Here is a 21,192-nt window from a genome sequence, read left to right on the forward strand (position 1 = left end):
CTCAAGATTCAGTATTTATTACAGAGAGTAAATTTCATACAAAAACATAGAAATTCACATACGGATCTATGTAGTTATGCAAAACACAATCTCCTTCAGACTCTGACCTGGGAAAACGCAAGAGGACTGGCAATCAACAGGGATGTTTGGAAACACCGAGTGGCATCGATAAAAGCGGGAAAAGCTATGATCACTTCACTATTCATGAATTTCAAAAACCTTCATAGATCTTCCTAAAAAACTTTCAAAATATGTGGTGTACATAATATGCTAGTTGAAAAGACAAAGTTACAAATGTTGAGGCTGAAAAAGACTAAAGAATTAAAAACAAAAAATTGGCATACTTTGGCTACATTATGCGGCACCTCGAGAGATATCAATTTCTTATCGAGAACCGTTTATTTATCCGAAATCACTGGATGATGGATATTTTTATCTCATGCTCTATCCAAGAAATACAAAACATTCAGTGCTAATACCACATTCTAAAGGCATCAATTTCCTTCCGCTCTCTTGCCTTGAGTCCATGATTCGATATCTTACAAAAATATAAACAAAATCGTTTATATTACAAACACAATCAAAATCTCTTAAACCAAGTGTGTAATACCAGATATAAAAGGTATTGGATATTATTCGTTAACAAGAAGTAAATAAGCTGTCAAAATCAGAGATAATACAGCGGAAACGTCAGTAAGTATTTAGACACAATAACTGTGCCAAGCTCATATTACTCACATTTTATAATATGGCGTATGAATGAAGGCGAGTAAAATGAAATGCATTCGTTAATTAACGTGTAAATTAATAATAATACAAGATCTTGAATAACCAATAGTAAGGTTTTCCGGAAAATAATGAATTATTTATTTTTATTTTACATCCTTTCAGACATTACTAAATATCAGGAAGGAAGGAAGGAAAACACAATTTATTTTTGACTATTTTATAAATTACTGCAGTAAATTTTCATTTGCAATCTTATTGTATTCTGTGAGATAAAACGAGATTACGAAAGACTGCGTGTTGCATGAGCTCTTGGTTTCTCGGAAACGATTCAAATATTTTGGGTGCATCGATACAGCCGCACTTCGAATGCTCGAGTTCGTAAACATATATGTGTAGGTCCTTGATGACTGATGTAATCACAAAAAGGCGCTTTACGTGACTAGGGTGTATGCTATGGATACCGCAGAAACACTGCCTCATGAATTCTGTCATCGTAAACAACTCTTTTTTCAAGTAGACGTTATAACTAAAATATTTAGCTAGAGCCGGGCGTCGATTAGTTAGTAAGGTAATTAAAATTCCTTGATTTAATACACAAAAACCGATAGTAAAAAAAAAACATAATTTGTTAAGCATTTCATGTGTGATTTACTAGTTTAAATTGTCGTTATTAGATAGGAGGCTCGTAGCATAATTGGTTAATGCATAGTTGGCGCTATACCAGTGGTTATACGAATTAAAATCCCGTCGAGCATCGTATGTTTTCAAATATGATTTTTTCTAGTGGGTATATAATTATTATCTGAGGTGTTTTCAAGTTATAAAGTTATTTTAAATGACAAATATAATGATATGCAATGTGTGAAGTACACCCAATCCTCTCTTTGCACGGTTTAGAAATAACACGGTTTAAAAAAAGTACCGATTATTTTTTATTATTTTTTATTTACACAGATTTTTTTGCTTTAACACGGTTTAAAAAAACTAGAATAAAAATACGTATGTATGTACATATTTGGCAAAAAATTGCGTTGCAATGGACCGCACGCCACTGGTGCATATATATGTTGTCACCGGATGCCGCCCAGACATACATATGGACATGCATGGCGCCACTAGTCAGTCACTTCGGGTTCGATACGAGAGATGCGCCGCGTGCTTCGGCGTCAGCGTCATTAAAGATTTCACGCAATGAGAGTGATTTTTCACCAGCAAAAAACAGCAGTAAACGGGCACGTTTATTGTCAAGTAGCGACACTGAATGAATATATTTATTTTGCTAAAATTAATTTAAATCGAAAACTATGTATTTTTATGTATACATATTTTTATGTATAAATAATAAATAAATTAGATTTTTTTGTGAGTTCAAGAATTTCTTATTTTGAGTTGATTTTAAGTAATGGAACCTATCTATCATTTTTGTATGGGCGCCTTATCTTTTTTTACACGGTTTTGTTTTTCACGGTAGTCTTTGGAACATATCCTTCGTGCAAAAAGAGGATCGGGTGTAATAACGTTTTTTTTTTAACCAGTATCTACTACCCGCAAATCGAAAGCGTAACCCGTTACCTTCTAATCTTCGGTTGTTGAACTATTTATAGTACTTTTAATTACTTAACACGCTTCTGACTTCTTTAAAGTATATTAGCAGTGTGCAAACCGTTACGATGAACGATTAGGAAATCTCTGTAAGTGAATACTTACCAACATATTTCTATTGTATATTTCGCACCTTGTTCTGCGATAAACAGAATCGAGAAAGTCTGACTGGCGTTATGATAAATGATGATTGAAAAAAATTTAATGGCACTACTGACTTACAATGGCTCGATGCCAATATTCAATTTCAATACCCATAGTTATTAGTGGAAAAGGCGGGTGTGAAACAAAGATAAGAAGGCGCAAAATGCGTTTCTATTGCCACGAAAATGATGTTGTGCAAAAATTAGTGTTCTCCATATTTTTGTACGGTGTCGAATCATGGACCTTAAAGGTAAGGAAGCGGAAGGCAATTGATGCCTTCGAAATTTGGTATTGGCGCCGACTGCTTTGAATTTCTTGGACAGAGCAGTTATGTTTTCTACCGTCTTAAAATTATTAAAATATTATATTAAAATAAAAATAATTGGAATATTATTTTCAATGTTAACTGAACAGATAGATTGATAATAAATATATTGGCCGAAAATTAAATAATTAGCAATATATTTGGTAGCTTTTCAATCGGTTTTATCGAACTGAATTTTTCGCCAATCGATTGATTCTTCGTGTTCAGTTTCCAGAGAGAAATGTAAAAAAATATATATTCCCTATTTACTTTCCGAGATAACGAAGGTAAAAATATGAGTAGTGCAGGAGAATTTACTTGAGTATGCGTTGAAAAAATCTAGTATCTATAAACCCTTGCGAATTCCATACCTCGCTTCTCTAACTAAAAACATTTTGTGATAACTGATGGTACTTCAAAGAGGTATTTCCCCTTGGTAGAAATGCGGTTATGATAATATATCTATAATTTGTTAAAGTAGACAAGACTAATTTTCACACATATTAAAATAATACTTCACAAGAATAGTAATATGTATTCTTATTGTAATGAAAAAAGGAATTTAATTACTTATTCTGTTGTATTGCCCATTTTTCAACGCTTCATAAAAATATGTATTATTTTCATAGACCTAAATGCTAATTACTTTCTTCCGTTCCATCATTTGGATCTGTGTTTTTATTTTAAACACGCAGAATATCTTACTCCAACGTCTGAAAGTAACCTTAAGAATAATTATGTTTACCTTCTGATCTAAACATCCGTTGTTTACGATTTAACTGTGAAATGGCTCAGCTATTAAAGATGCCGCTTATCATGCGGGATTTCCTGGTTCGAACAAAGTAGGTATACTATGATAATATTTCCCTGTAAACATATTCACTTTTATTTGCGGAACTCTTGTATAATTTTATGGTTTTCAATAACATATTATATCGTGTAATAAAATACTAATCACTGAGTTTTAGTAAAAAAAGAAATGAATTAAGATTATTTTAGTCCCACCAGCATTTTAATATTGTACAAATTAAGGAACAACTAGCGATTTCCATATATTCTGCTAGGTTTTGCAGGCTGGACTATCTGATTAATTTATACACTAATTTATTGAGAGTCCCCCGATTATCTTGCTGATTAAATAATGTACATACAGTTTTATTATTGCAGAAAAAAATCTTCTTTCTATTACGTATGGTATTAGTATATAACAATTTATAGTCCCGTTCATTTTTTTATGCTGTCATGCTGGTTTAAATAACGCATTATACATAAGTCACGTGTTCTCTACCATTGAGCAATAACACTATGGTTTGGGTAAAATGATATCAAATATTTCTCATAAAAATGATTCTCCTCCATTCCGTGGCAGCCCATTTGATCTACTTATAAATGAAAATGATAGATAACATTTTCTCCATACAATAATAATTACAAATGTCGTTTCTAAAATCATTATGTTTTTTTCTGCTTTTCAGTGTTATAATTGCTTCAAAAGCTCAGCGATTAAAATGCTCATACTTATTATTGTATTAAATGTATGAATAATTGCAGCGGAACAAAAACGTTGTGAATTTAGACACAATACAAAAAGCGTATCTGTTTGTTATTTTGTCAAATTATTTTGAATTTCGGAAAACTTTCACCATTTTCTAATATCTTATATTAGGTATACTTTATTAAGTACCAGATGATTTGTTTAATTTAATTCTGGATAGCAATAAACTAATGAATGTAATATAATTTAACAAAGTCTTTGAAAGATACAAGTACGGCAACTTTATAATACAATGAAATTAAGTCTTGTTTTGGAAATATGTGCAGGTTTTAACATTCATAATATTGTTAAGTACCTAAGTTAAATAATAATTATAGTTTATTGAGATAAATAATTTAAGTATATGGAAAATATTCTGACGTATTCAAATTTGTCTTCCGGTATGCTTCAGGAACAAATCGGTTTCTGTTTGGGCATATCATGTTAACTGCAAAATGTTGAATTTGCAGGCGAGCAACTATTTTAAGCTTTAAATTGCCCACATAATATATCGGTTCATTTCTTGTCTAACATTGAGATTTTTTTTTTAAATAAAATACTAATTGACGAAGAATATGACAATAATTAGATTGTAAATTATTCCACGAATTAGGAAAATAATTTCACTTATCAGTAATTGAACTATGATAAGGTTTTTGGTCATGTTTTGAGCAAACTAACTGTTGTGTTTGTTCACATATCATCATATTATTACCGTAGCGTTTTGAGCATTTCAAATAAAATAAATATATATCGGGTTGCTACCAAATGGAAGATGATACTATAGTGACCCAATTTTCACATAAAATGACCAAAAAAGCAGTTATCAGGTTATGCCCAAACAACACCGAATTTAATTATTCTGTTTAAAAAACTTTTACATACCTACATGGCATTCTGTGGCTTTATATCATTTATTTAAAGATACCTTCCTACCTAAAATAAAGATGTGACGTTCAGTTTTATTTTTATTACAACGTTTTTATTAGGTCGTATTCTTATTTGTCCGGTAGTTTTTTATCGAGTACAAACCTTGCAATCAATTTTTAACTAACTTCCCGACTAGCTATGCATTTGAAACTTTTAGAATATATCATAACACGATGCCAATGCATTATTTTAATACTTTTAGCCATATTTAAGTAGAATTGAATTCATTTTCAAAGTTATTTCGGAAGAAATCAGTATTCCAATCCACTGTTATTGGTTGCCAGGGGTCGGGGGTCCTAGCAACTAAATTATTAATATATATACGTGCGTTACTATGGAAATCAATATGAAATGTCAAAATGACATTTCAGTATTAATTCTATCAAGTACAATTTTTTTTTGATCGTTTAAGCTAGTCATGTCAAGTTTATTTATGATTCAACAGAAAATTTAAAAACGTAGGATATAAAAAGTTCTTTTTATCTTCTAATTATAATAATACAACTGATTTAGTTGGTGAAATATTATTTGACACATATTCATAGAAAGGAGAAACGGAGTAGAAACTAGATTAGGGAAAATACCAGAAAGCAAATAACTGATGATATTTTCAAAGTTAAAGCTTCGTTCACTATTAATATTCTATAGATTATGTGCTCCATTCCGAGAGAAGTAGCTAGATAAGTATTTAATTAGTTGTTGAGTTAATAGTCATATGTAATTTCGTTATATGTATGCTCTTTTTACTTTCTCACTTTTTATTCTAGTTAGGCTTAACTACATATATTATGATTTATAAAACTTTATTGGTTGCAATATAATTTTACTATTCTTTTTTAAACATATTTTTCTATTCAAAATGTAACTGTTTGTTTTGTTAATAAATAAATAAATATTTTCAAAGTTAAATCTTCGTTCACTATTTAATATTCGATAGATTCTATAGATTATGTGCTCCATTCCGAGAGAAGTAGCTAGATATGTATTCAATTAGTTGTTGAGTTAAAAATATTTAGTTTTATAAATCTTGACACTTACCTAAATACATAATATTATTATAAATATTATATAGAAGATACTAAATTTTTTAAATCGTTTCCAACTCTGAATATTTTGCTTATTAAATAACGGTATATGACGTAAGTTCGGTAACATAGTCAATATCCAGTAAATCAACATGCAAACTTTGCGTTGCTTCTTTTCGTGACTTCATCTCTATCTAATAATTATTGGTTATGTATTTGTAATAACTGTGTAAGTAGTATATCTACATAGGTAGGAGAAAAAAACACGTAAATAGTTTAAGTATGTATTACTGGCGAGTGAAACGTTATGTTAAACGCATGGCTAAATAATTACCATCTTTGAAAGAAATCGCACGCATAGGGAAATGGCGTATGGAAAACACATTTCATTTGAATAAATTATTATGTTCTTAATTCGAACGTATTAAATTTGCGCGGTCAGTTTTAATGGCGATTGGAATCGGTACAAAAGCAATATTGCAAGAAGTAAAAAAACGAATAAAAGTGGATAATCTTGTAATAATAAAATAATAACTAGTAAGAAAATATTGCGTACTCGTACCAATAAGTTCTTTATTATTATATTGTATTTATTATTATTTTTATTCAAAGAATTAAAACACATGAAATAATTATTAAATTGGTAACAATGAAATTAGGATTACTCGTTGTTTTAGGATTTTCTCACCTGATGATGCAAAATTAATTTATTAAAACAATAATAATTATAATATTGTTACCTACTGGTAAGTACATAAAATAGTGATAATCTTTTAATCTCGTTTGATTGCACAATTTCATTACGTTTATTATGATATTTTCTACTATTGCATATTGTAGCAGAGAAGTAATTACTTACTTGATTTAGCTATAAAATAATATATTATAGGTAGTTGATAATACATGATACGTAAGTACCTACTGATACATCTAAGTCCGGCACTTTAAAAGAGGACTGTAGGGGGCGGAGTTAGTTTATTCCTTTATTCTAAAGCCTGAACAAAAACGATGCATAAGTGCGAGTGAGAAAGTATTCGGCACCCTTATAATCGAGTAAGATAAAAGGTTTACAGATGTGGGAGAAGGTTTGTTAAAGTGTAGCCGCCAAATCTTAGTTTGTTATTTAACTAAGCGTCGATAACCGTGTTGCTAAAATTGCTATTTTTGTGTTAAACATAAAGTCAGTGGTAAATATTTTTAGTTAATTAAGTAGTGTGTGTTGTATTAAAATGTGGCAGCCGTACTGATAAGCAAGAAGATGGTATTACGTTTCATAGGTAAGTTGATACATGTTCGTGATAATTTATTTGTATATTATTATATATTTTAAATTATGGATATCTTTACCTAATGGTTGCATTTTGACCGCTTAAAAATACAATATAACGTAAAAAAAATAAAAAATTATATTTTAATTTTGAGCGTCTAGTGCGAGCACTTTGGGCAAGCACTAGCGAAATGGTATATAGTCTCAAACATTTGTATGCGAATGCGTTCGCTCGCCCACAAACCAAACGCACGGCACGCAGTTTCATTTAGCAATGCAATGGGTGGCGTCTAGATTTATCTATAGTCTAAGCTTTATTCAATCACTTGGTGTAATAAAAGATACAAACAACATTAAGCTAAATGGATTAAGACAAATTATTTATCTCCACGGGCGGATGTTGAAATCCGAACCTTACCTCGGAGCAAGGGTGTGTGAATGCCTGAAAAATAAAATCTACCTCCTCTACATTAAATACACTAAAGCAAACGTAGCAGTGTGATGAAGGGACACTGATACGCCTCTTTGCCCGATTACCTTGCATAAAATTAGACCAAATGATATTCACTTATATTATTACAATATATGTAGTAATAAGAAAATAAAAAGATAATATATGTAAAAAAATGTTTTTCGTGGATATTATATCTGGGCAGCACCCCCAGATATAATATCTACGAGCCGCCACTGGTCCCATTACAAAGGGAGGCGAATGAAGGAACGAATACAAAACTTTTGAGAGCAGTGACAGTTTTCCATAAAACAGACGATGCGGTCGTTTCATTAAACAGTATCATAGTTTAAAAAATGATCGAAGCATTGATGAACCTGACTACACAATTAGTGTAGTATTGTAATACATATTGTAATGGCGGTTTATTGCACAGGCAATATTTTTACAAGGGTACCTCCAAACCTGTCATCACCATTGACTTTCACGTACTTAAAAACATCACTGTTTGAGAGTAGGCTTCAAGGAAATTCTCTAATTATTCTCAATAGATAGTGTGTATGACAACTAAAAGATTTGTGGTTATACTTGTCTGTTTAAAATAGCCAAAAATAAATAATAAAATAAGTAAGTAGGTACCTAACGAAACTAAAAATGAAATGGTGTGGCATTAAAAGTCTACTTAAGGGCGGCACTTTGCCTAGCGACGTCACTGTAAATTATAAAGGTGGGTTTATTATTACTTTTTGATTTTATAAAAATCCAGTAGATGTTATTAAAAGGTAATGAACCATGTCGGTATTATATTTTTACGGTAGAACAGCCAACAAAGAAAAAAAACAAAAGACTTCATTGCGTTAATAACTCTTTTGCAAGATAAAACTGGTATTATTCAAAAACGGATATCTAGTGTTAGCTAGTTCCCATTCAAGCCGCATTGATTTATGATTTTAATAATATTTCGTGCTTTTATCTTTTTGTTTTATTGCGGATATTTCGTAATGCTTCAGGCGAGATGCAGGCAGGATATAGCTGTGAAGGTACAAACCGACGCGTGACTTATCTAACTCAATTATTTGATCGGTCAAGGCGGAGTGAATTCCCATCTCTAGCCCCGGTCTGGCCGCTGATCGAATTCCACGAAAGCATCCCGTACTTACTTACATTTATGGATAATTGGGTAATCGAAATGAAGATGCATAATATGTCGTAATGCATCTTACGATTGTTGTATTCAGAAACAGTTATTATTGACCACGCTATTTACTACTTAGGTATATCTATAATATTATATTCCATCTAGATTTATGCAATGGCCTTTGTTTTTGTACCATGTCAACCTAAATAATTATAATTTCATCAAAAATTCCTTCTTTAAGCTCTCTTGCAATACTTGTCATTTATCAATCATATATCCAACTTACTTATTTTCTTTAAACGCGCCATTTCCGATACATATTTTATTAAGCTACGAAATTGTTTTATCATTACATTCTATTTATACAAGATTAATAATTAATTAGTAGGTAGGTAGGTAGGTAGGTATGTACTTATCGTATACACTATACCTACATAATATATTAAAATCATCAGGGGTATTTTCCCATATTTATTTTGTAAACACTTCCGTTTCCGTTATTCCAATTTTAAAATTTATTATTTGGAAAATCTGATATTCTTTTTATGTAAGATTAAAAAAAACAAATGAACGTTATAATATCTAATGTCATTGTATACTATTCATGTTTATGTGACAGTTCTCGGTGACAAATGATATTCAAAATAAATGCATTTTAGCGATATTCATCAATCGTATAATTTTCTCTGTCGTTTAATGATGACTACGGTCTTATTGTATTTTCTTCAGCTCTTAATATTAGATTTTTAAAAAAATCGAGTCTCCTTTTCATGCTTGTATTATTTTTTTAATAAAATACCTAGTCCAACAATTGTTCTACATGGATTTGCTATAAAAAGTGATTCACAATAAATATTGGCCAACTCGCCAACAACAAACAAACTGCTTTCAGGGAACAGAAAAATAATGGTACCTTCTGGGAGTATGATTTTCTAGTGTAGGGGAATATTGGATAAGCATAAAAATTTGTAAGAGTGTGTATTTTTCTCTTTTTTCCATTCTTTTTTTTCTTACTATATAAGGTGAGTATAATATATATTATTTTAAATATACTTATATACTTATTATCGTTATTCTTTAGTATGTTTACCATACTGTTAGGTTAGGTTGTCTACTATCTGTAGAAACTTCACTGGTAACAACATTTTTGTTGTTTTTCTCTATTTTTTTTTAAATTAAATAAAAATAAAACACTTGCTATATTGGTAAATATGCCATATCATAAATGTATGTTTTCACATAGCATATCGACAACATTCTTACACTAAAAGTTATGGTTAGGTTTGGTTATGCTTAGTCTTTAGTTTTATGTCACTCTACTGGAAATATTAGTGTTATTTAATTTGATAGAATATTCCCAAGAAGATGAATTCTCTAACAGCAAAATATATTTCCCATGATATTCAAAGACTACCAACTATGAACACAGAGTGTCTACGTAATTGTTAATATGATGAATATACGAGTATAGAAAAAAATAATAAAAATAACCAGAAATTTAATCACATCACCGTGAAAACATAATATGTATTTTATGCCATAACTATTAACTATAACTATTAACTATTAGCCATAACTATTGACATAACTAAAATATGCAGAGGACCAAACTGGCAAAAGAAAAGATATTACAAAACAAAAAAGGTTTGATTTTGGGGTGCGGCGACATTGAAAAATAAGAAATAATGTGATTTAGTATAATCAGTAATAAAAATCAGTCATAAATTGTCAGACATTGATAAATTATTTGAGAAAGTATCACAGTCTTGGTTCTAAAATTTGAAACTGTAAAATGAAATAGGCATCATGAATTTTGATATGTTCCCCATTTTGGCTATCTAAACTAGAGTGTGAAGTAGTTTTGCATACAATTAAAATATTTGCGTTGTGTTTATTTTCAAACATTTACAGTTACTGAATGATACTAATAATATTCATCGTTATGTATTCAGTTATTTCAAAAGAAATTCATTTAATGTTGCCAGAAGATGTTCAAAAGTCATTACATTATAAATAACAGAAAAAATTGAGTCACGATTTAACTCTTAACTGAGTCATAATAATTTTAAAGCTTTACTCTTTACTATAATTAATGTTATGTTAACTACAGTTTGAGATATTTTTGAATTAAATACGTTGCTTGTATCAATAGTAATGTATCACTGCTTCAAATCAAATAAAATGACACATACTGGTAAAGAAAACATTTAAATTAGTCGTTAATGCATATTATGTTTCCAGAAAACTTGACCACTTAAATCAAATAACTATCACAATTAATTGAGAACGTTAGTTTCAAAGTTGGTAACCGCCATATTTCGCCATATAGCAAATAACCACCGATCTTATTTGACATTGTAAATAGAAAATAAAATATCTTTAACGTCATTACAATTAATAAAGAAGTTTAAGACAGAATTAATAAAGTTAGTTATAATGGCGGATAATGAATAGAAGTGACTTTTCCATCAGCCTCCCGTTTAATTAACAAACGTAGTTGGATTTGATATACCTACATATAGAATCAGAATCAAGAAAAATATCAAAAAAGTAAAAATGGAGGTTATCGATTTTAAACCAATACTTTCAATAACATACACCGGAAAATGACAAGTTTTTTCCTTTTCATGAACAAAACACCACATGATTCCGGAAAACTCAAAAATACCTACATGCATACAGGTAATGATGAGAGTTCTCGAGTAAACTATATATTATTTCTTCTTTTAAATATTCTAGTGACACTCTATCACCATCTTGGCTTCCAATATTCTCAAATTGTGAATCACTAACAGAACATCAACTGTTTATGTTTCTATATATAAATCAAATTAAGGGTTAGGGATATCACATAATAATAATATGTAGGTGTACCTTCTCTTTGGCTAAGTTTATGACCACAGTACATATTGATAATATGATAGATACTATCATTATTTATGTTTGTGTATGCTATTATTATAGATATATGATTCGAGCAATAGTTACATGTTTTATGTCGCCAGAAGCAATGGCGGCGGAAATGTTCATGCGAGCAATTCAAACAAGAAAATGGTCGCGGCTCGTTATATAATTATATGAGATAAACGCTCCGGATTGCAATAGAAATGAAGGTCAATGTTGGCAGTATTTATGGATGAAGAAACAGTATGTAGATTTAAGTGGATATTAAAAAGAGAAAAGCATCAAATATCTAATTGAGATAGGTACCTAAGACACCCTAGCCAAGCGAAAATTACTCCAAAAGATTACCTAACACAGCGAAGATTTAACGCAATCGAAGCATAAGAAGATTTAAAAGAATACCTCTGAACAGTTTAGAGCAATCATACAATTATTATTAAATCCTTATTTCTCACAGATTCATCAGGTATAAAATATCACGTAAAGCATAACAGCAACTAACATCAAAAGAGTCTATAATATAAACACATAAATAGATACGTACTTGCATACAACACAATAAACGATTAATATTATTATCTGCCATCACCATTGATATACTACTAGATGAGGAGTTCCCATACAAGTGTCATTTTAAAAATGTACCACAAAAGAAGATATTACGAATATCGTCCTTGTAGGTATAATGCGTTAAGACCGTTAACATGGATTTCCGAATTTCACCCGTATTGCCCTGGCTGTAAAACTAAATTTGCGTTCTTGGAATAGTGACTCTAAGGGTGCTGCAACCCAAAGCTTGCAAGCTACCAAAAATTCATGTCTGAAGGGACAGAGCAAGTCGTCATGCGCTGACTATTAGTTAGAGTAAGATGCAAGCTAGATCGGGCTTACTCATAATCATTGCCAGGTCGTTTTCGAAACAAATATTAAGTGAGCTTATATCGAGTTAAGTTCGCTGATATTAAAAGAGTAAGTTTTAACACTGGCCGAGTCGCTGAAAATCGGGCGTCATTTTAAGAAGCATATGATTCATCCAGTAGTATATCAATGGCCATCACTGTAATTTTCAATAATAATTATTTTCATTTACAGGATATATTTCTAGAAAAAAGATACATTGCTGTGTTTACTAAGTACGTTGGCATAGGGTTATCAAATAAGATATATAATATATATTGTACAATTTAATATACTAAACTTCTCTCTCAATAACTTGATTGTGTCACGAGCTGTATAGCATTTTGCACCATCCTGTTGGAACCACATATCGTCCAGATCAAAATCACTTTATTCAATCCAGAAAAAACAATAATAATGTTTCTATAGCGTTTCTCCATTGACATTAACTGCATTGCTATTTTCGTTTTAAAAAAAATACGGTACAATACCTCCAAATCATAACAAACTAACTGTTAATTTTTGCGAGTATAAATGTGTTTCAAGAATAGCATTATGGGTTTTCATTACTAAACAATAATTGTTCTTATTTACGAAGACATTTAACCAAAAATGAACTTCATCGCTGAACATGATTTTTTCATGAAAAACAATGAGTCTGTTTCAAATTGTTCTAAAGTCCAAACAGAAAAATTTTGACGCACCAAATGGTCATTCGGTTTAAGTTCTAAGTAACTGTATTTTATATCCCTTCAAATGCAAATCTTTATGAAGAATATTCCATGTGTAGTGGCTATAAGAAAGTAAGTTCTTGAGAATAACGTGTAGGTAATTGATCGTGTGGCAGAAATATCTGGACTGGACTGTACTACATGAGATTTGAAGATACTCAGCCAAAATAATTAGAAAGCGCTGATACTGGATCGTCAGGGATGAAGAGTTGCTTTAGGAAGCTAATGCCTGCCATTGATAATGGATGATGAATATCAGCTTTAATGTTAACTGGTTATATTAAATCATTGACTATAATATTCTATAATATACTTTGTATTTATACAATACTGCCCGCATTACTAAGAAATGGTTGATTATTTTCATCATATTGTATTATTCAAAGTATTTATTTCTTCTTCAATGTTTCGCACTCAATCAAAATTGAAAAATGAACCTACCAATTATTCACTGAAGCAAAATACTAACACACGTATTTTATATTGTTGTTATAATAACTATAAGAATACAAATTTAATTAACTATGATTGATGGACACTGGAAAGGTGAATAAACCATAATTTAATTTGTTCATCAGTTCATATTTTTATTTATTTCGTTAGTCTATACTCTATAGCGAAGTTATTATATCGATCGTTATAAAAACGTGTTAATAAAAACGTTTCGCTCAAATTCACTTGCTCAGGTGGAAAAGTATGTATTATTTCACTGTCTAGGTGTTTGGATAGATTTTTGATGCGTCCGTTAAACCCATGAGGCTGTAAATAACTCTTTTATAATGACGACTGACTTCGTACTCACTACTTTAATGGAATAACTCAACGAGAGAGATGTGTAAAGGAAGTCATAAAAATGTCATTAGTGGGTGGTTGGATATATCTATGATATATAATAATATTACGACCCTTGCATCATAATAATAATGGTAATATTTATCGATTTCTCTCCTGACAAGACTCTAATTGGATTCAATTGTTAGGTTATTTCTTACCAGGGAACTCATAAATAATTGGAACTGAAATATCCAACGGGTAAGAAGAAGCAGGCAACCGATCTCGAGTGAGGAAGAATACACAATAAATTTAAACACGTATCAAGAATACGTCATACGTCGAATACCGACAACTGCTCTTGGTTTATGCACTGACGCTCATTTAATATTGGTGCTAATGATGTATTTATAGTCTACGGTGTTAATACTATCGACCGAAGGTACTTGATGGAATTTGAATTTAAATCCTAATGTATTTAAGTTATGTACTTGAGTTATGTATTTGAGTCGTTTTTTCGACCCGGGTTTCGCCTTTCGGCATCTTCCGGCACTATGTACACTCACCAAAAGGCAAATAAACACTTTCAGGGTCGCAAAAAACGACTCAAATAGAATAGTACAAAACTTAAATTCATTAGAATTTTAATATTGGTATATTACACACACTATAATGTGTGGTTCATTTTCGTAGGATACTCACACATTCAAAACTCTGCGTCAAAATTTACTGTATTGGTATATGGCATATTGTAATTCTATTTATTATTATTATGTTCTGTGTTTCTTACGATTATTAAATTGGGTTTGTAATATAAAGTACACTTCACAGAACCGATTAATAAAATATAAATGTCATCGCCATAAACTTAGGTTTTGAAGCAGGGTACTTTATGACGGTCAAGCCATAAAACCCGAGTAAATCAAAGCGCTCTGACTGTCTTCAAATATTGAATGCACGTTAGAAACTTTAATGCATATTATTGTGATACAGACTTAACTATTGAAAATAACAAATTATTCTACACGTGTTTAAGCTTATCCCATATCTTTACATACTCAAGATCTATAGCCTGTTATACCACACCTAGTAGGGTGAGCCAGTTTACATCAGTTTTGTGTATGTACACTAAATATACAACCGTTTCTTAGCCAATATTGATACTGCTTGCTTTATGTGTTTTGTCGCTAGAACTAATATAATTTGAAAATAATATATTTCTCTGAGTTTTCAGATTAGGTATGTTCAAAAAAGAATGTTCCATTCGAAAATCTTGTGATTTATTCTGAATGTCTGTTGAATATAAAAAAATAGTTTATTAAAATACTTACTTAAGTAAATGACAATACTATTGGCTTTTCTAAAATACTTTTTAACTTTGAAAGGGATGGTTTACGTTTACACCAATGATATGATACTATTACCATGAAACGGCGATTTGTTAAAAAAAAATAACCAACTTTTATCAATCATCAACGTTTCATTTGATATTTTTTTGATGATACACCTATATGATCATTTAAGAAAAGTTGGAACGTATTAATTACTTAACTAACCAAAATGTACATAATTTTACATATTTCAAATATACAAATGTAAAATCATTATCATGATTAAAATGTGAGGAAAATGCCCGTATTATTGTAAAAATAGTGAATAATTTACACAAACTTGAAGAGAGATTTCTACATAATTAAACAATATACGTAGACGTCATTACTATTACTGCCTATCATGGTTTTAAAAACAACAACTTTTTAGCCAACATAATTAACACTTAGTGTAAATAATCCCCTTAGTGTAAAAAACACCCACGATGGTCGCGCCAGTCTATAGTGCCGAGGGTCCCAGGTTCAAATCGTGGGTTTGGCAAGTACACATATGATTTTTCAATTTGTGTATGAGTCAGAGTATGGACCTAATAGGTTGAGCAAGTGGCTGACATCCATTTCTCGTAAAAGTAAAATCTGTTAATACAAACCTCCACTCTGTGGAGGCCTATATTATGATCCTATTAGGATCGGACATGATCGAAAGAAATTAAATAATCCTAACCATTAGAGCAGTGGTTTCCAAACTTTATGTTACTACGCCTCCCTTTAAAAAAATCTAATCTTGGCGCCTCCCCCCCCTTTATTTCATTAAATAATACAGACACCTTTTTAAATATCATCATGTATAAAAAAAATATCATTTAAGTATATCAATCATCATAATAATATATTAGGTATCACATCAAATTGAAACGCATAACCACATATTTAAAATATTTAGTAGTCTCGAAAGAAAGCAGTTTACTATTAATAAAATAACGTGAAAAGTGCATTAGAAAACTATCCAAGAACTCAGTAAATAGATTTTTGTTTGTTTCAATGTATCTGACGCACAAATCATTTAAAGGTGGAAATATGGCGAACTTATTATTTTGTAATTTTGATGTCCAAAGCTCCAATATTTTATGAATGCCTTCACTTAGTCTTTTTAAATCAGTGAATGCATAAGTGGTGCTTGCGTTGATTTATTCACACATTTTTTTTTAAATTTCAACCAAATAGACAAGTTTAACAACAAAATTGTCGTTCCTAAACAAATTTATCTCAAATTTCAACATTATGATTTGTCCCTTTTATTTAATTTTTTCACGAGATAGCCAGCGCGCTTCACAATATACTATAGAAGTGAGGTATTATAAAATTAGTCTCCATATTTTCACATATTGACAGGTTTGCAAACATTCTTTATAGGACTGTTTTATGTAGTTCTAGCGGCCGTTTTATAAAATAAGCATTTGCAAACTGCAAACCTGTGGCTACATTAATTGTGAGAAACTTTTTGCAACACTCCGCGCCTCCCAGTATGGAAATCGCTGCATTAGAGTCATATTTTTTAAATCAAATTTAGTGATATAGTATGATGATTTACAGATTGTGTAACTAAATTATCATACCCATCCCTTATACATACTTGGATATATCCATAACAGAGGCCCGAAACTCTTAAAACTATAAAACATAAGATTCACTGATTGTTATGTAAAGTTTATTTTAAAATAATATGTTGCTAATATAAAAATGAGATACTCGTACCTAAATGGCAACCATTAATTATTAGTACCGACCCAAATTCTTTATTTTTGAGAGAGCTTTATGATTTTCATTATGTACTTACTGACAACCAAGTATTTAGATACTAGGAGATAGTTAACTTACTGGTTACTGATGCCGGTTAGTAGTAATCTTTGTTTACTATTGAACTTCATCAATTATAATATTACCTACTTACATCAATTATTGTTAATGATAACTGTAATGAATTTAACTGTCAATTCTTGGCATGAAGGCATCATCTATTAAAATAAATCAACATCATGTAATTGATTCAAAACTCATCAGTAGCGAGGGGTGGAGGTAGGCTGTTAAGATCCGCCATAAATAGTGCACATTTAACTTACTTTTGTAGTCGTACATATATGTTTTTATTGAACTAAGACTGCAATTATTATTTAAAGATGATGTTGGTAATGTTTAGTCAATTAAACCATAATATTTTTGGTATACTTTGGGCGATACGACAAGTAAGTATTAGGTACACAATATATCGTTTTTTTTCATTTTTTTTAAAGTCCTGACTAAACGTAACTATAATAAATAAGAAATATTACCCTATCTATAAATTATCCAAAGTTGAGTATGATTTAATTACATAGTTTTAGATATTTTATAGATAGACGAGTATTTTTTTGACTATTATCTATTATGGCTTGGTTTAATGGTTTATAAATTTTAAAAACTAACCAACACCATCTGTAAATTGTAGTATTATTTCAATGAAAACAAATACGTATGACTGACAAAATTTGCCACTGCAACTCGTATAATTTTGTGAATACTTAAAAGTACTTTAATTATTTACATATTTTTAGATTATCATTTTGAATGGATATTGAATTAAATTTGGATTCTTGAATCGTTTTTATCTTATTAGATTCTAACCAGTTTTATTTGTGTTTTAAGTGAACTGATGTTTACGTAGCAGAACTCCATTGTAACTAACGGTTTTATAAACTTTTTGCTGTTGTTATTTTTACAATATTTGTGTTGTTTATGTTGAGACCTGTTCTGGGCTTCATTCAATGGATTTATAGCCCGAAACAACCGTCAACGTAATGCATAACTCAAATGCAATAGCTCAAATAAAACTAACTTTGTTTTTAAAACAAATATTAATTTTTGCCTCATTGAGCCATTAACCACGTATAACATAATTATTATAATTTACTATACAATAATTGTACCGTGTTCAGTACAGTATAATTTATGAAACTATCAACAGATTAATAATGATATAATTATAATAAAATTGAAATTGAAATAGGTAGTCTCATAAATGGCATGCACTATATTAATTATTATCTACCTATAGGTATGTTCAATTAAATTCATGTGTAACATGTGACGAAATATTAAAATGTTGTGGGGTCTGTTTACCTTATATTATGTGAAGAGAAGTCAGGAAGTAGGGAACGCCTCCCCTAAAAAAGCGATGCACTCAACTCACAAACACCTGTTAACGAAATAACAATCCGCTCTCGCAACGAGGAAGTGGATTCTTGCACGCGTTTTTGTAAATAACAGCGCTGGCAAAAGCCGACGCGATTCCTCAGCGGCTCAGCCCACAACGATGTTAAATAATTCGCGAACAAAAATACTAATAATCTCTCAAACAATGAACGATGAAGTCTTCGAAACTTTACAACTTTACTACAACACAAGTTCTGTCACTGTAAGTATGTACCCACCCGTTCGGACGATATTTTCAACAGTTAACTACTTTTCGTATCACTGTGTTATTTAATATAAATCAAGAATTAATAATACGCCACAGTTTTTGTTTATGATTTAAATGTCCACATTTTATTGCGATAGCTTTTTGAGCAGCCCACGTTGTATTTGACTTTTAAAACCTTTTATGTATTGATGTTGAAATAACTGTCAGTGACGACGTTGAAATTATTATTTTTTTTTATTTCGTTGAATGATTCGTGTGCGGCCTACTCGAATGGCACCGAATGACTGAGGTTTGAGGACTGAGAGGCACTCGTGGCTCTCTCTCTGCCGATCTTGCCGCGCGCTCAGGTAAGTTTGGTTTCGCTGCTCTCTCGGAGTAATAAACATTCATCAGGTGTTGGGAGACTGCAGTATGGTCTTCGCAGTGGGTGTCGCGGCTGCTTCGGACGGGCGTCAAAGCCGAAGGGAAACGAATCGATGTATGATTTTGAACAGTCGTAATAAAAGTCGATTCATGAACACTTAACTATTTCCTTTCGCGAAACTGCTAGTTGAAAATTCTCACGAATTAAAAACAACTAATGAGCACCATTAGATGAAATGTTTCTGTTGAAAAATATATTACATCCAGTATCATTTCCTGATTCCAACTCCATTAAAGGCTTAGATTATAGAAAAATATTAAAGGCAATACTTTTATTTCATTTTATTCTAAATATACACAATGTAAGTATAATAAACAATAAAAAAACATGTAGGCACACAGAACAGATAATAAATAAAATTCCTAATATTCCGATAGGCTGTATACCGATACAGTAAATTTTGATGCAGGGTTTTGAATGTGTGAGTGTCCTACGAAAACGAACCACGTATTATAGACGTGCAATAGTGTGTGTAATACACCAATATTAAATGAGCGTCAATGCATAAACCAAGAGCAGTTGTCAGTATTCGACGAATGACGTATTCTTGACACGTGTTTAAATTTATCCCGTATTCTTCCTTACTCGAGATTGGTTGCCTGCTTCTCCTTACTCGTTAGGTATTTCAGATCCCATTATTTCTGAGTTCCCTGTGTAGGCACTTTTATAAAATGATAAAATTGGTTAACATAATTATTAAAGTTTCTAGTCATCGTATAAAACTATCATGCTTATATATTTATAAACCTTAAAATTAAAGTATTTCTAAACCTTTTTACACCTGCGGACCACTGAAAATAGGAGAGACGTTTTGCGGACCGTTAAGCAGAATTAAAAAAATATTATTTACCTACATAATAACATAGATACAATAACGTCTGATCGCAGATTTCGTCACATAAAACCATTAATATATTTTAAGAACAAAACACAATCCAAAAACACAACGGGTGTATTGATTTTGAAGATTTAATTGGATTTTTTAGCATCGGTATTTGGACGCCGAAAATTTGCAGACCACCAGAAAATCTCTGCGGACCACCGGTTGAGAAACACTGCTTTAGATCCAATGTGTCTAAAGTTCGATTATGTTAAAATTAGTTGAGTATATATTCTGTATGTACCTAAATTATCAAACCTTTCAGAGCCTTACATTTCTGAAGAAACACCTCATGCGTGCACACAAGGGGGGAGGGGTTTCGGGCTTAGACCACCCCCTTCAGAAAAGGAAAAAAATATATTTAGTTAAATAGAATATTAATGCAATTTATAATTCTTCGTCAGGACCTCGTGACGGAGGACCGTGACACGAATGATTCGGTTTTCGAATAGTCTTCTCAATGGGTTGACCCCATTCCTCTCGGCATTCTACGACACGCAAGGCCTTTAACACTCATAAATTTTTGCGACCCTCTAAAAGAAAATACAGCGCAGATGACACAAACGGACACTAACGATCCAAATATTTCGCATACACGCGCATTCGATAACCACTCGCGGATGCGACAGCTCACAATAATTCGTAGGTAGTTCTACGCTAGACTCAAAGTGCG

At 31.1% G+C, this 21,192-nt stretch overlaps 1 protein-coding gene across 3 annotated transcripts in view; it reads right to left on the reverse strand.

Moving 5' to 3' along the window:
• The window catches only part of LOC147072430 (uncharacterized), a 289,337-nt gene extending 269,836 nt beyond the window's left edge, over nucleotides 1–19,501 (reverse strand). For all 3 annotated transcript variants that reach the window (XR_015070705.1, XM_085947663.1, XM_085947662.1), the window contains exon 1: nucleotides 18,915–19,501. The gene's annotated coding sequence lies outside the window, so the exon portion shown is untranslated. The remainder of the gene's footprint in view (nucleotides 1–18,914) is intronic.
• Nucleotides 19,502–21,192: the final 1,691 nt, after the last annotated feature.

Source organism: Rhyacophila brunnea, unplaced genomic scaffold (assembly GCF_057557595.1).
Source record: "Rhyacophila brunnea isolate RB1 unplaced genomic scaffold, BYU_Rbru_1.0 scaffold_2, whole genome shotgun sequence".
In the NCBI taxonomy this organism is placed as follows: domain Eukaryota; kingdom Metazoa; phylum Arthropoda; class Insecta; order Trichoptera; family Rhyacophilidae; genus Rhyacophila; species Rhyacophila brunnea.